This window comes from Pleurodeles waltl, chromosome 2_1, assembly GCF_031143425.1.
Source record: "Pleurodeles waltl isolate 20211129_DDA chromosome 2_1, aPleWal1.hap1.20221129, whole genome shotgun sequence".
Taxonomy (NCBI): domain Eukaryota; kingdom Metazoa; phylum Chordata; class Amphibia; order Caudata; family Salamandridae; genus Pleurodeles; species Pleurodeles waltl.
This window is the reverse complement of record NC_090438.1, coordinates 76,769,909-76,785,315: the sequence shown is the minus strand read 5'-3', so window position 1 is coordinate 76,785,315 and position 15,407 is coordinate 76,769,909.

Here is a 15,407-nt window from a genome sequence, read left to right as displayed (position 1 = left end):
TCCCAATGTGGCTCAAATTCACCACTGTCCCTTTCCCTGCATTCATCTGTTGACAGATGATGCACCTGTGACAAATCACTTCTGCAGCTTGTCTGCACTTCGGGTTAAACCAGTAAATTTTGAACAACCTGATCATGGCATCTCTCCCAATATGTGCTTGACCATGGTAAAACCTTGCAAACTGTGAGAGGAGACTGTTCAGTAAGACCATTTTCCCTTCGTCTGAAACCCACAAGTCATCTGGTCTTTGTACGCATTGCATTCTGACCCAAGAATGCTTCTCATCCTTACTGGCACGTCCCTGCAACAATCTTAATTCTTCTAACGTGTCAATCACCCTTAAGGCGTAACTTGTGCATGTCTCATTTTCTGTCTCAGGTAACAATTCCCACTGTTCCTTAAACGATATACAGTTCAATAAGCAAAACCTTGCTACTTGATCCGCATATCCATTTCCCATTGAAACAAAGGCTTGTGATTTCAAGAGAGCACTGCAATTCCAAATCCGTACCTGCGATCAGTATAGATAGTCACTCTCAACTGGGCAAAAGCATGGCAAACTCTAGTAAGAGCAACCAATTCAGCCACTTGAGCAGAATATACTCTCTCAAGCCAAGACTCTTCCAGGATACCAGAGATCATACATACAGCGTGTCCGGCTCTCAGCACTCCTACTGAGTCTCTTAAACAAGAGCCATCAACAAAGATAATTTGGTCATTTTCTTCCAATTGAGTATCTCTAATATCAGGCCTCGGTTTGGTGCACATTTCGGTTACCTCAAGACAATCATGTTCTACATCTTCAACTTCTGTGTTTTCATTTGGAAGCAAAGTTACCGGGTACAACACTGTACATCTTTTCAACGTTACATTTGGTGATCCCAATATAATCATTTCATATTTTGTCAATATTGCATTTGTCATGTGTTGCGTTTTGGTGTGGGTTAACAGGATCTCGACTGAGTGAGGGACCATGACTGTTAAAGGATGTCCCATCACTTTGCCTTCACACTGTGTGAAGCTTTGACCAACTGCTGCTACTGCACGCAAAAAAACGGTAAGGCTGCTGCAACTGGGTCCAAAGTAGCTAAAAAATATGCTACTGGTTCCTTTACACCTCCATGGACCTGTGTCAGGACAGACAAAGAACATGCATCACGTTCATGACAAAAACAGTACAAAAGGCCTCGTGTAATCAGGCATACCTAAAGCTGGAGCCCTGCACATGCTCTTCCTTAGCTCAGTAAACACCTTCATTTCCTTCTCTGTCAGCACTATGACATCTGGCCCTTCCTTGACTGTCAGTCTCACCAATGGCTTGGAGATGACTGAGAAATTCGGGATCCACTGACGACCGTATCCCACCATTCCCAGAAACATCCTAACATCTCTCCGTGCTGTTGGGGGATTCATCTGTAACAATGCAGTCACCCTTTCCCTGGATAACTTCCTCGACCCTTTCTCAATTTGATGACCCAAGTACTTTACCTCTTTCTGGCAATATTGCAACTTCTTTGGGGACACCTTGTGTCTGTTCTTTCCCAAGTGATTCAGTAAGGCAATCGAATCATACTTGCACTCATCCCTCGTTTTGGATGCAATCAACAGATCATCCATGTGCTGCACTAGAGTCGATTGGAAAGGCAATTCCAATGACTCCAAATCCTTCTTCAGTATTTGATTGAATATGGAAGGTGATTCAGAAAACCCTTGAGGAATTCAACACCAATTGTAGACCTTGCCCAGGAATTTGAAACTGAAGAGAAATTGGCTGTCCTCATGAAGAGGCACAGAAAAGAACGCTTGGGACACATCCATTACTGTGAACCACTCTGCATATCATGGAACCTGGAACATAATCACAGCTGGATTTGGCACCAATGGGCAGCATTTCACCACTATGTCATTGATCTTTCTCAAATCTTGGACAATTCGAACCTTCCCACAAGGCTTTCTCAATCCCATTATTGGTGAGTTACATGGACTGCTCATCACCTCCTTCAAGACTCCCTGTTTCACAAAGTCTGCAATTAACTGCGCCACCTTTATAAGGACATCTTGCGCCATATGGTACTGTGGTACCTGGGGAAACACAGCATTTGGCTTCACATTGACTTTAACTGGTTCTACTCCTTTTATCAGTCCTACTTATTACCCTGTCAAATCCCACACCTTCTCTTGGACTGTTCACTGCAAGTCTGCTGGAAGATCAGCCACTGTGAACATTGGGAAGAAGTTAATCAGAGGATAATCCTCATCTGCGGTTTCCGTCTCAGGCTCTGAGATCTGCTCTTCATCTCCTTCATCGTCACTGTTTGTCTGAACCTCAATCCCCTCATTTGAACAGGTGATCGAACACCTTGTCTTGCACAGTAAGACTCTTCCCAGTAGGGACACGGGACTCGAATCGCAAACCACAAATCTGTGCAATCCCTGAAAAGTGCCAAGCTCAACCTGCACCGGATCTGTGATTGGGTTAGTCAGGAGCTGGTTTGCCACTCCTACTACCTAGACTGTACGTCACGAAAGAGGCAGTTTCAGAACCTCTGCAGTTCTGACTGTAGAGCGTGTAGCTCCTTTGTCAACCAAGAATGAAACCTTGTGACCCATTACTTTCCCTTGCACATAGGGCCCCTTCTGATCTACTTCTAGGGATGCGGCAAGCCTACACTCCTCACTATCTGAACTCTCATCCGACCATTCATCGTTTATTCCATTCTCACCATGCAATGGGAACTGTTGCACTGTGTTATTTTGACTCATTCTTTGACCTGTGACCTGTTGAGGAAGCATCACCTATTGCTGTTCCATTGGCGCTAAGGGCACTTGCATTTGCTGTCTAGGTACCATAGGAACCTGCTGTTGCATTTGCTGCATCTGCTTTGGCTGTATACGTGGCATCTGCACCTGCTGCATGGGCTGGAAACCCTGCATCTGATTCATGTTATTCTGAAAGTTCGAATTAGGACCTATCAGCCTTCGTCCCTTCACATTTTGAAATGCACTGACATCATTGCTTTGTTGAACAACACTCTCCTGCACCATCATCGGGCACTCCCGCTTCCAATGTTTGACGCCCCCGCAAGCATGACAGGGTAACATCTTCTTCATCCCCTGTACATCGTTTGGAATTACTATAGTGTTCAAGTCTGTGCTCCTGCTCACAAAACCTCCTCAACCTCTGCCTCTCACTTGCGCCAGAAACATCCTGTTACCTTGTGGCTGTTGCTCCATCTGCTGTAAACAACCTCCCTGCATCCCTGATTGTGCTGCCTTAATTTGCATCATCATCGCTTTCTCCTTCAGGTTCCTCTGCTTCAACTCAATCTCGTCACTACAGTACTTCGCATACTGCAACACCTCGTCAATCAGCTTTGCTTGCCAGCAAATCAAGTGATTCTTAATCATCTGACTAATCTCAGGTCTCAACCCTTCAACAAATATGAACACAAGGTGATTCATGTCCTTCGCCTCAACAACCTCTGTGCCGCTGTAGTGCTTGAACGCCTTCAACAACCTCTCATAATAGGCATGTATCAACTCCTTGGCTTCCTGCGCTGTCTGATCAATCTTTTGCCAATCAATATTCTGCAGCAAAACTCTCTGTTTCAAGAACTCAATCACCTTATAGTAGTACTTCATCACCTCAGGAGACAGTGCTCCGGTGACTCTATCCCTTGCCGGTTCCGCAGCCCGCCAATCCACACTCCTCTTGCACTCAAGCCACAAATCTGCTGGAACTATGATCTCAAAGAGAGTATTCAGGTCTTCCCAGAGACATTTCACAAGCTTCACAAACCTGTCCGTCTGCTGATACCACTCTATTGGTTTCTCCCTCAGCCTGGGAAAGTCATTCGTAAATGACAGAATGTCACCTCTAGTCCACGGCACATGGACAAGAACCCCTCCGGTTGTTTCTCTCATTGGTAACATCTTTACCGCACCAGCATCCTTTGAGGCTTTAACTGGCTCCTCTATGCAGTCGCTCTTCCTCTTGTCTCTTTTCTGTGCCCATCTACCTTCCCACTTCTCTAAGGCTCCCCAAACTTCTGCACTTTGCAGTATCTCTTTAAGGTGCGCTTTCATCCCAGTAGACCTCATGTGTTCAAGATCCTTAGGCTCAAAGTCTAATCTGTAACTCCTCTTCAGGTGTTTAGTACTTCCTAAGTCTATTCCATATTTATCTGCCAGATTTGCCAACCTCTGGTGCACCCTGCTCACTTCTTTGGTTATTTTTGGACACAAGCATCTCAATTCTGCTTTAGTGTATGACTCTAACCTGTTCACTCCCATGCTCCTTTCAACAAGTTAATTTGCCTCCATGCCCAACCTCACAAAATTCAGGTACTCTTCCCCTTCTGACCTACCTGCTGCTGCAGGAGTAGTCTGTGATGAATTTAACTTGTCTAGCCAGTCGTTCAATTGTTGCGCAGTTAAACCTTGCAAGGAAATATTCCCAGCCTGCACTATCATTGTTTGCGGTATATTCGCACTTGAGATCTGACGAGTCAGCAGTCCCAAACCATATTCTGGTTCATTACTGGTGCCATGGCTGACTGCGGTCCTGTGACCGAAGTGTAATTTGGAATCATTTGCTGCTGTACCTGAGGCAGTAAAAGTGGAGTTGGATCAGTCTGAATCAGCTTTGGTCTCGAATGTGTCGCCTCTGACGGCACCATCAGATTCGTTGTGGTCTCTAAGATTGGGACATCAGGGCAAAGTCTCTGAACCTGTGGTGGCTGTAGCTGAGTTTGCATATCTGGAGCAGTGGACACACTAACACTACTCTGAACCGGAACTGGTGTCAAGACAGGACTGACCTGTAGCGTACTCATTGTCCCCTTGTTTTGAGTCGAACTTACAGGACATGTACTAGTACTCGGTGAATTGTCATCTATTGCATATGGCGGTGGTCGGTCATTCAGTAACTGATTAAGGAACTCATCATCGTCTGAGTCATCCATCTCTGACCAGGGCTTCTTAGCCTCTTTGTCTTTAGAAGAACTTTTGTCAGTCTTACAAGCAGCTTTCCCCCCTTTGTTTTCACCTTCTTGAGCTATTGCTGGAAACATCCTAATTCCATCTATGGTTTCTCTCCTCCAAACTCTCTGTGCACTATCCCACCTAGCCTCCGCTGGTGTCTTTTCTGCTTTCCTCATTCTCCTCTCAAATTTCTGCTGCTGTTGTCGTATTCCCATCAGTTCCCAAATTGCTAACACCTCAAACTGTGCTGGCCTCAAAGGTGGCTTTAACTCATTTAGCACCCTCTGCACATTTTCCAAAACCCTTATATTGAATGTTCCGTGCTCCGGAAACGCCAAACACTCTTCTTTCTCTGTCGCTTTGCACCATTGCTTTAGCCAAAGACATGGTGCGACTCCCCTCTCCTCCATTACGGCATAAGCCGGTGTATCCTCTGGAGGTGTAACCTCCCCTACACTCGCAGTAAAATATGCATCTCCCCTCAAAGCGCTCTTTAAAGCCTTGAAAATTTTCATTTTTGCGTCTTTTATTTTGTTCATAATCGAATCAGGAAATGACTTTAATTCCCAGAACTCTCTTCGCCTACCTTCTCAACCAATTGCCTCTCACGGAATGCTGCCAATCCGTGCGCGACCCTTCTAACTAAACGACCTATCCCAGCGCGGCCCCAATGAAGTCACACTCACACACACTGCGGCTGACAAAGTCTTGCGGCTTGTCTTCCTCACTCTCGATTCACACAAAACTAATGCAATATATTGCGAGCACCAACAAAAACTCAAATTTGCCGCTTTAGAACTTTACAGAGATTTTGCTTAGCCTCAGCCGCTACTCTCTCCTCAGATCCCGCACTCGCAAGCAAAATTTGACCCGCAAATTTTACTCTCTACTTTTCAATGGGTTGTGCTAGTGCACTTTAGGACTCTCCAAATGTCCATCGAAGTTTTCATTCGCTCACTTTCACTCAAACTCGACTTGTCGATTTCACCATAGACCTATTAAACCGCACAAATCGCAACATAAACCAAGTGTCTCATACACTTATCAATATACTCTGGAGTCTTAGACCATGCAGGGTCCGTACATCAGCAACAACGAAGTGGACAATTTTTTTTAGCACGAAGCGCCACACTCACATGAAGTTCGCCGACTTCCCTACTCTCATACTGCGGAGTACGCACACTCCTAATAAAACATCATCACCTGGCCTGAAATCCTCACAAACCTCACAATTCATCTGCGATATGCATAAGCTGTGCAAGCGCAAACCCTATTTCATTCACACTATCACTAGATCGCCAAGAACATACTCAAGCTCACCTCAGCAAGCTCCGAGATTCCGGGAAAGTCATTTGGGACTTAGGGGCACATCATCTCTCCAATTTGCATCATCGAAAAAGAACAATTTTCCCAAAACCCAATTTTCCGATACACCTTGCTTACTTCAAAACTACGCTCCTCAATTTCTACCAGACCTTTCGAACCATCAATCTTATCAAACAGTGGTCCCTCATCCTGTGGCCCCAAAGGGCCAATCCATGTACCTCTGTTACCAAAAACTGATAGCGCGTCAGAACCTTGATAAGTAAACTTACAAGGAGACACGCCTAGGCCGATGGACCTTTTGGACCACTTTCGGGGACTTCCCAGCACAAGATATCTTTTTGGCATCACAAATCAATATATCAATAACTCAATCAATATTCACAATAACTAATCAATAAGTTAATCAATAACATTTAATAAGAATCAATGAAGCGAACACACCATGACCTTTCAGTCATGAATAACACACCAATTTAGTTGAGAGTTAGAATATTTATTTCCCTATTAGTTACAATCTAATATCATCTCCGTTAATCTCATTAGCAATCAGTCTCATTAGTAACTCCTCAAACCTTGTAATTAGAACACAATTAATCAAATGCATAGGGAATATTTGTTCAGCATTAACACATCATTAGTAAGAAACAGCTTAGCAAAGTCTCAGTAGTGCAAGATTCAACAAAGCAAGAACCCAGTCATTTGTCTATGTGCGTCTGATATTTGTGAACACCCTAACTAACCTCAAATTAGCATTAGTATGTTGGGCTTCATGCAAAACAATTTAGCAAACACAAATTTAGAAAACATCATCTAACTATGGCCTCTATCAAAAGAGCAGTTGGTACCTAGAAAGAAAAGGCAAACAGACAATTACAATTATCATCAGGTAGTTACCCCTCCAACGAATCAGCAATCAGCGTCAGTCTTCGTCCTCAGGACATCAGTCGATTCAGCATCAGCAAGGATAGGACAGGGCAAAGTCTCAGTATGGCATAGCTAAAGAATAAGGCTCTTCCCTCATATGGAGGAGAAGTAAGTATCGGGTAAGGATAAGATAGAGGATGGTTCAGCAATCAGAAGAATAAACGGCAAAGTCTCAAAGAGCAATGGCAAAGTATGGCTTGGAGTGGAATGTCCGAATAACGGCTAATTATGGCTAATAATGGCTGATTTCTCCTCGGGTCATGCGGTGATATCAAAACTGTCCAACTAGCCCTTAATTCCCCATTGGATAATATTTGGTGCATCATTATCTCTGTCCAATAATTCTCCATGCACCTCACTAGAATTTTTCACAAAACACAGTTCTCATGTCATTGATTGGCTCCTGCTGTTGACGACTTCATCGGTTGGAATGTCAGGTAAGAAAAGTTACACTTTACGCTCCAGTCAGTAGTCCCATTGTTTTCCCCTATTCCAGGCAGCCTTGCACCTGTTACGAATTACACTGTTGCATTCTGCAAGAATGTCTCCTTGAGCAAGTCGGGTCCCATGAGAAAGAATTTACTACGGCTACATACACATCTCTAGTTTCTGGAAAAGTACAGCTTCGTGTCCTTCAGGAAAGCAGCACATTGCACGTTAGAAAAACACAGTTTAATATGAGACCAGGCAGCTAGGCACAGACCCTCGCTAACTAAGGCATAGTAATTTAGTCAACAACCCCTAATACATGAATCTAATTATAATATGCTAATACAAATTCAAACATTAGTACATAATTAGTTCATCATTAATAAGATTCACTAGTCTTCGTATACATTGGTAGCCACTCCCTGTGGGCACATTTCAAACAAGTGAATTATTTTCTACGTTAACACATTTTCTATGCAGCATTATTACACAATATATTGCAAGCTTTTCATGTTAATATCTATTTTAAAGTCACACTCCAACACACTCGAGGCAGGCTGCATGTGCACCTAAACCTCGTCCTCACGCTGCTTACAGTGGCAGCAGGGCCCAATATATGTGAAAGAAGGTGCAGGTATTTGCCCCATTCCCCTAGCAATGAGAAAAAGGAAAATACTGTGCGTGGAGAGGGAGAAATAGGGCGACACCGCTTTAGGTGTGAGGTGTAGGCTGATGGTGAGGAGTGTCGACTGCTTCTGGAAATTTATTGGGGTGAAGTGCAGTTCCCTTTATTCTTTCAGAAGAGCCTTTCTCGTTTCTCGTCTTTTAATGTGTACCTCATTCCAAGACAAAAAGCGCAGGCAGCTTTGTTGATTTCACCTATTTGTGTGACTGTCCAGAGCAATTGTAGATAAGAAACTTTTTCTTTGGATTGGGAAGGGCAGGCTTTAAAGGAGAAATGATCCGCATCTATTGCAGAAGTTCAGATAGTAAAGGTCCTGCTTGGATTTGGAGTAGCGGGATTTAGAGAAGTGCTCTGCCTATGCAGGGGTGTAGCTTGGGGGGCTGTTAGCAGTGTTACACCCCCTATTAAATGTACTATATGGTAAATAGTTGGGTACAGGTGCTTTAATTCGGGTATGGTGAGGTTTTTGTCGGATTTCACTTGGGATGTTTACATACACATACAAATACACGCACACACTTTCGTCCCTGTTTTAAAGTACCCCTGACAATCCCCACTCCTCTCCCTCCACACAACGTCTTAAGCCCCTCTCCTGCTCTGCTTTTTTATCCAATGAATTTTAACCAGCTAGATTTTTGGGTAATCTCAAACACACGTCTCTCCCTTGATGCCCCTTCCCCCCACAATCTTGGACCAAGCTATGCCCCTGCACCTATGTTGGATTAGTAGTGGGAGGACTCGCGTGGTGCAAATAGGGGTTGAATTTACAATTGTTGCCAGGGCTGTTTAAAGTTCCCAGTCTGGCCCTGGCAGTGTGTCTGTGTGAGGTCAGGGTATAAGTGGTGTATCCACATGACTGCAGGGTGTGCCCATGGGCGTAGGAAGTGTGGGGGATGCGGGGATATGTCCCCTCCCAGATTTTGGAGTGGGGGGGACACAGGGGACAAGGGTTGGGACGACGAGGGGACAGAAGAATTTCCCTTCTCTTCTGTAATTCGCAGGGCCATTAGCGCAGGAAAGCGCTACCTATACTGGCCCTGCACTTGACCTGTGACCTGCCTCCAGGACACTCGCCCTGTGCCCTTTTGTTGTGCTGCAGCACACAAGGGATTCTTTCCCACCTTGCCATCATCACCAGGCTGCAGTATGCACTTCTGAGAACAAAGGGAGATGAGAGAGGCCCTTTGTTGATTGCTGTCTGCATCCCGTCCCTCCTGAGCCTGACCCTTCCTGCCCCTTGAAGATCGAACCTTGAAGACAGCAGCAAGATTTGAGAAAGTAAGGAGGTTTGGGTAGTTACATAAAGTACTTCCAAGTATCTCCCTTTCTTTTTAAATACAGTATTGTGTTGCCGAGTATCTCCCTTTTTAAATTCAGTATTGTTGAGTTACTGTGAGATATGAGCAGGGCAGGCTTGAGGGAGCTGACGGCACCCTGTGCGACAATGTTTGTTAGGGCCCCTGTTTCTGTCGCCTCTCTCTCACTCCCTTCTCTCCTCTGTCTCCAGCTTGCCTGCCCCAATGCTAATTATTGTCCCCTAAGTTGACATCCTGCCCCCTCAACATGAATGTCTCCTGTCTCTCCCTCAGCCATCCTGGCATTTGTGACAGCCCACTCTGAAGGCCAAGGGCTGTCTTTAAATCTCATTTCCTGCCAATGGCCTGTAGATGCAAAGTCAGCACTGTGGCAACTCACAGGCTTTGCAGGACTTCACAGGCTGTGGTGGAACAGAGCCTGACACTGCTGGATAGACAGCAGAGAGACCAGCACACAGCATGGGTCCCAGGAAGAACCAGATGGCCTGAGAGATTGACAGGGCCAGGTAAGGCAGCAGGGCCGGCTATAGGGCGATGCAACCGGTACCACCGCAGCAGGTGCTTACTTAGGATGCAGGCGCTGTGTTTGCAAGTATAATGTGGCTTTAAAAGCACCTGCTGGGTGTTCCTTGCCACCAACAGCTTTCAGGCAGCAATAAAAATCTCAAGATAATTCTGGTGATTAATGGTCTTCCTGAAGTTTTGTCTAGTGGAGTTTTGACTCATCATAACGTACAGGGTTACTATGCCTGCTGCAAGAACGTCTACATGCAGGTCACAAAGTGCATATAATGTGAATAGGTCAGTGGGTTACTGCTTTTGTCAGATGTAGGAAAGTACCCTCTTTTTGGCATGGTTACCCCCACGTTTTGCCTGTTGTCAGTATGTTTTGACTGTGTTCACTGGGATCCTGCTAACCAGGACCCCAGTGCTCTCTCCCAATAAATTTGGTTGCTTGGACCACACACACCCCACATTTGGCATACTGGTGCCCCTTATAAGTCTCTAGTATATGGTACCCAGGTACCCAGGGCATTGGGGCATTGGGGGATGAGGAGTTCCCCATGGGCTGCAGCATGTATTATGTATTATGCCATCCATAGGAGCCCATGTAAGATGTGTCTGCAGGCCTGCCATTGCAGCCTGCGTGAAAAGGTGCATGCACCCATTCACTTTAGGTCACTGGACCAGGTCACTGTATGTCACCCCAGTGGTAGGCCCTCCTAGCCCAGAAGGCAGGGTGCAAGTACATGTGTGTGAGGGCACCTCTGCTGGAGCAGAGGTGCCCCCATGAACTCCAGCTCCATTTTCCTGGACATCGTGAGTGTGGGGACTCCATTTTATGCATGTACTGGAATAGGTCACTACCTATGTCCAGCTACATAATGGTAACTCTGAACCTGGGCATGTTTAGTATCAAACATGTCAGAATCATACCCTAATACTATTGTCAGTATTGATTGTATGATTCCATGCACTTTGGGGGCTCCTTAGATGATCCCCAGCATTGCTCCTACCAGCTTTCTGGAGTTTTCCAGGCAGCCCACTCTGCTAACAACCCTCAGACAGATTTCTGCCCTCCTTCTGCTGCTTGAGCAGCTCATGCCCAGGAAGGCAGAATAAAGGATTTCCTTTGGAAGAGGGAGGCAACACCCTCTCCCTTTGGAAATAGGTGTTACAAGGCTTGGGAGGGGTAGCCTTCCCAAGCTACTGGTATGCTCTGAAGGGCACATTTGGTGTCCTCCTTGCATAAACCAGTCTGTACCAGTTCAGGGACCTCAGCCCCTACTCTGGCGTGAAACAGGACAATGGAAATGGGCGTAACCATTTCCTTGTCCATCACCACCCCAGGGGTGGTGCCCGGAGCTCCTCCAGGTGGTCACTTGATTCTGCCATCTTCAATCCAAGGTGGGCAGAGGCCTCTGTGAGCAGCTGAGTGGCCAGGTCAGGCAGGTGACATCACAGCCCCCTCCCAGGTGGTCACCCTGGGAGGGGGCTGTAACCCTTTCTGGGCTATTTAGTGTTTCCCTCTTGGGTGGGTCCTCAGATTCGACGTGCAATATTCCAGCAGGACTCCTCTGCAACGTATACTTTGACTTCTGACCACTGGAACTGCAAATGGACTTCACAAGAACCTACAATCTGCAGCTCCAGTGACAACTTCACCCTGCAACATTGTTTCTCCAGTAACTGCAACATTTGCCCGGCTGTGCTTCCTTTGAGGGCAGCAAGTCTTCAGTCTGCATGAGAAGAAAGAAGGAATTTCCTTGGAGTGAAGGAGAAACTTACCTGCATCCGCAGGCACCAACTGCAACAACGACCGGCTGCGTGGATCTTCTCTCCTCTTGAGGGTGGTAGTCTAGAGTGATCTCCTTGGTCCTCTCTACCAGCTGTCCAACTTTGGAGTTGGTAGGTCCTTGACTTCCCATGCACCGCGTCTCTTGCAAGTACCAAGGCTTGTTGTTATCTCCTCCAAGGGATCTTCAGGCTCCGTGTAGCCCCAGCCCCCACCACTCTTCTCTGTGAAGTACAGCCCTCAACGTGCTTCACCTGTGAAGTGGGACCTCTCTTCAGCTGTGCTGCGTGGGCTCCTTGCCTGTAGGTCTTCTGTGGGGGCTGCTTCTCCTTCTCCAGACTCGCTGCCTTGCTGCCTTGCTGAGGGTCACCTGGGATTCCCCTCCATGGGATGAGTCCCCCTGGACCTTCCTGGTCCCCCGCAGCTCCACTTTTCTCCTACTGCAACATTTGCCTTTGCCATGGCTTGTTGGTGGGTTTTCCATTCCACAGACTGACTGCAATTCTTCATCCGGCGTGGGACATTGGCTGCATCACCTAGAAACTCTTCATCTGCTCCAATGCTGCATTGCTGACCGACTTCGTCTCCCCATCGACCAACTCTTGCATCCACAGATGGGTGGGTAGAGCCTCCTGCCACGACCGGACACTCCAACGTCAAATGGACTTGGTCCCCTTCTTTTACAGGTCTTCCTCTTCCAGGATCCACCTCTAGATTCTTGCAGACTTGTCTGCATTTTGCAATATCTTTCTCTGAAGTCCTTTTGGTGGGTTGGGGAAAAACCAGTAACTTACCTCTTTTCTCCTGGTCACTGGGGGGCACAATGGTACTTACCATTGGGATTTCCTAGCTCCTACAGCTCCCCTCTACCGATTCCACTTTCTTGGGTGAGGACCCGGCTTTCGCATTCCACTTTTTTAGTATATAGTCTGGTCCCCTCTAGGTCTTCAATATTGCCTATTGCTTTTCACTGTTTTCTATTGCTTTTTATATTTCTGATTGCTACTGTACATATAATAGTGTGGTACTTACATCCTATTGGAGTATTGCCTATCTAGTGTTTTAAAGATTGTGTTACTGTAATAAGGAACTGTTATGTTTATAACATGTGTTTCTTTCATGTGTGTAAATGTCGTGTGACTACAGTGGTATTGCATGATCTTTGCATGTGTCCTAGATAAGTCTTTGCTGCTCATGCACAGCTGCCTCTAGAGAGCCTGGCTTCTAGACACTGCCTACACTTCACTAATAAGGGGACACCTTGACCTGGTATAAGGTGATAATACCATAGGCACTCACCACACACCAGGCCAGCTTCCTACATCAGAGAGCTCCTTTTTTGTCCCCTGCAATTTATAAATTAAAACTGAATATAGAACAGTGAGCAATTAACTCATCAAAGAGCTGCATGTAAACATCAAGGTATAGATTAGAGCGTTATGATTTCCCCCCACTTTTTCATTAACTTAATGTTGCAAAACAAGTTAATTTGAGCACAAATCAATTATTATTATTAAGGAGAGCCCCCAACCATGGTGTTATGTTTTACATTCTGAGTTTGCGCTTCTCTAGATAAAGCACTCTTAAAATATACCTGCTACTAGTATGGATGACCTGTGACAACTACACCTTGTAGTCCTCTGTCTCATGCAACATTTCATATACACTGATTTACACACATATGATGATTGTCTCTGCGTAATGTCTGTGTGATGTAAAGTGCTTTGACACCCAGACTGGAATGAGGGATGAATGATGAACAACGCATGCAGATATTATGCATGCCTTAACATCGAGGTCTCAACAACGACCGTGTCTTTACCACGCATGCCTTTACAATGAATATCTATGTAAAAGCATGTTTGGTAAAGGAACATGCATGGTAAATTCTCCCCGTCCTGCCCCCTTACACCTGATACCATATTCCACCCCACCCGAGCACTTAAAACTGCCCCTGCCCTGAGCCTTAAACCCCCCTGCCCTAAAAGTAACCCTGCCCTGTCCTAAAAACTACCATGACCCCCACTCTGAACCCTAAAACCTACCTTGAACTGCCCTAAAAACTACCTGTATGCCCCTGCCCCCACCCTGAACCCTAAAACCTACCCCGCTGGGTCCAAAATACTACATGACCCCCACCCTGTACCCTAAAACCTACCCCACACTGTCCTAAAAGCTACTTGACCCCCACACCCTCATCCTGAACCCTAAAACCTACCCCACTCTGTCCTAAAAACTGCCCCGACCCTACCCTGTCCTAGAAATGACTCCAACCTCCCACCCTAAACCCGGCCACAGCCCTTCTTACCTCTCTCTCCTCTGCTTCTTCCTGTTCCACCCGGACAGCTAGACCGCTCTCTATGCTGTAACCACGCATATGCGTGGTAAAGACATGTGTGGTAAAGGCATGTGTTCTAGACCCATATGTGTGGTAATGGCAGCATGGTCAATGCATTGCATTGATTGCGTTGTAAGGGATATTTCCCAGTATGAATGGTGCTATAAAACTAAAGAAATGCATCTGAGAGAGAGTGGGGATGGATAGTAGTGAGGGAATCCATGGCGGAGGTGGTCACTGAGGGGTGCCAACAAACAATGTTGCACAGGGTGCCACCAGCACTAAGGCCGGCCCTGTAAGACAGCACAGCAATTCACAGGAAGGCGGCAGCAGAGAGACTGCCACTTGATAGTCAGACAAGGGCCTAGCAGCAATCATAGGCCTTACTGGCCTTCATAGGCAAGAGGGGGCCCAGAGACTGACACAGCCTGACTAGAAAGCTCCCAACAGGCAGCACAGTGCATGGCAGGCAGCACAGGAATCGACAGGAAGCACTGCGCCCAGCTGGCAGTACAGGCCTCTTAGGACTTTACACAGGCGAACAGCAGCACAGAGCCTGTCGCTGCCTAAGAGGCAGCAAAGGGCCCAGCAGACAGGAAATTGCACAGGACTCAACTGGAAGCGACCGCCACCCCCATCTCCCCCCGCCTCCTACGGCAACCCTTTTGGGTGCAAACATTGTGCAGGGGGGCCACCTCAAGGTTGTCCCTGTACCCCCTAGAAATTTAGTGTCTCTTATGCCCCTGGGTGTGCCTATGTGAATGCAGGGTGTGCCTGCCGCTTGGGAGGGGTGCCTGTGCACGTACTGGGCGAGCGGTATGCCTGTGTGAGTGCATGTGTGTGGTACGGCTGTCTGAGTGTAGGGTACAGGGTGACAGGGTCTGTAAGTACAGCATTGAAGCTAGACCTATTGGTATTGCCAGCATTTGAAACTGCATGTTGCAGGCAGCAGCGGGAGGAGGGGGCACTTTTACGCTGTTTACACTGCTCCCGTTAACCGGACTGTCAGAAAATACAGCAGGGACTTAATAAACAGAGCGAGGCAAGTTCAGCAATTTCTTTTGGTCTCTAAATTTATAAGAGTAGCTGTCTAAGCCCTGCAACCTCGCA